At 45.6% G+C, this 1,609-nt stretch overlaps 1 long non-coding RNA gene and 1 pseudogene across 1 annotated transcript in view; both read right to left on the bottom strand.

The window, feature by feature from the left end:
• LOC101568704 overlaps window positions 1-1,609 on the bottom strand; it is a 279,180-nt pseudogene that overhangs the window by 172,283 nt on the left and 105,288 nt on the right.
• LOC111818089 overlaps window positions 8-1,609 on the bottom strand; it is a 16,428-nt gene continuing 14,826 nt past the window's right edge. Inside the window, exons 2-3 of the long non-coding RNA XR_002822161.1 lie at window positions 918-1,109; window positions 8-352 (exon numbers count right to left, since the gene is read on the bottom strand). This is a non-coding gene — a long non-coding RNA (uncharacterized LOC111818089). The remainder of the gene's footprint in view (window positions 353-917; window positions 1,110-1,609) is intronic.

The raw sequence follows: 1,609 nt of genomic DNA, 5'->3' as shown, positions 1-1,609 counted from the left end.
CTGTGAACTCGAGCTCAGCCTGGACAACACAGCAAAACCCTCTCTCAACAGAACAACCACCCCCCGTAAAAAATAAAAAACAAAACAAACAAACAAACAAAAAAAACCCTCCTACTACTTTAAGGAAGAACTAGCTATAGGAGACAGTCCTTTTATAAACATGAACTTTGGGCTATGATATTCTTCGGAGAGTCACTTAATCTCTGTGGACCTCAGTTTCCTCATGTGTACAGTGGAGATGAGAATAATTCTTGCTTCAGAGGTTTGCATAACCGTATGGTTTGGGCTGACTGTGTAGCTCCGTGTACAGCACATGCCCAGTGTACCAGGTGCCAGAGTTCGATTCCTCACACTGCAAAAATACAAACAAAAAATTATATATATTATATGTGGCATATATAATATAAATGTTTATATATATATCACATATTGTCCTTTTCTGCTGTTATAACATAATACCTGAGAATGGGGTAATTTATAAAGAAAAAAAGGTTTATTTGGCTGATAGTTTGGGAGCCTAGGAGTCAGCTTCTGGCAAGGGTTTTCACACTGCATCATAGGGCAGGGAGGAGGAAGGGCAGAATGGCTCCAGAGGTGAAGCACAGGGTGGGCCTCACTTTATAAGCACCCTCACTTGCAGTTCAGAGCTGCGGTCACACCTGTGATCCCAGAATTCTGGGAGGCTGAGGCTGGAGGGTCGACAGTTCAAGCCCAGCCTAGGCAATTTAGTGACTTATGAACACCTGTCTCAAAATAAAAAAAAAAATCAAAAAAGGCAGGGGAATTGAACCCGTGCGAAGGCCCTGGGTTCAATCCCAGGACCACAGCAGCCCACTCCCATGAGACAGAGTCCTACTAGGATGACGTTAATCTCGCCAGTGCAGGCTTCGTGACCTACCCTCCTCCCTGAGCCCCACCTTCCGACACTGCCACTTTGCACAAAACGATTCCCACACACGGACTTCCGGGGGCACACGGCAGGTGTTACGTGGAAGCTTCTCCAAATCATCCAGGACATCAGCGATCAGATGGAAAAGCCTGGAGGCCGGGTAGTACCGTGCTTCTCAACACTGGCCCTACCAGGTTAGCAAGACTAAGTTGTCCTGGAACTGGAAATGCAAGACGCTTAAGACTGAAGTAAATTTATTATGCTCCCCTTTGAGAAATAGTGTGGAACTTTTATAGGGAGTAGAATGGAGTCAGGGCAAAGCAAATAATGACCAGGTGCTGGGGCCCCGAGGAGCTGGGAAATCCTGACTATATACCCAGAGGAGTTTGAAGTCTGCCAAAGGGTTTGGGCGTGGTGCCACACAGCTGTAATCTCAGCACTCAGGAGACTGAGACAGGAGGGTTGCTGTGAGTCTGATGCCAGCCTGGGTTACATAGGGAGCTCAAAGTAAACTACATAGGGAGACCCCAGCTAAAAAAATAAAAAGGGGGCCGGGGAGTTGGCTCAGTAGAATAAGTGCTTCTCTGGCAAGCACAAGGGCCTGAGTTCAATCCCTAGTTCCGCAAAAAAAAAAAAAAAAAACTTAAAAAAAAAAGTCTGAAAAGGAAAAATACTTGTATAAAATACTTCTTGATCAAATTTCAGCCAGGTGCCTTGGCA

This window comes from Octodon degus, unplaced genomic scaffold (assembly GCF_000260255.1).
Source record: "Octodon degus isolate 3935 unplaced genomic scaffold, OctDeg1.0 scaffold00079, whole genome shotgun sequence".
Taxonomy (NCBI): Eukaryota; Metazoa; Chordata; class Mammalia; order Rodentia; family Octodontidae; genus Octodon; species Octodon degus.
This window is presented reverse-complemented; position numbering and strand designations above follow the sequence as displayed.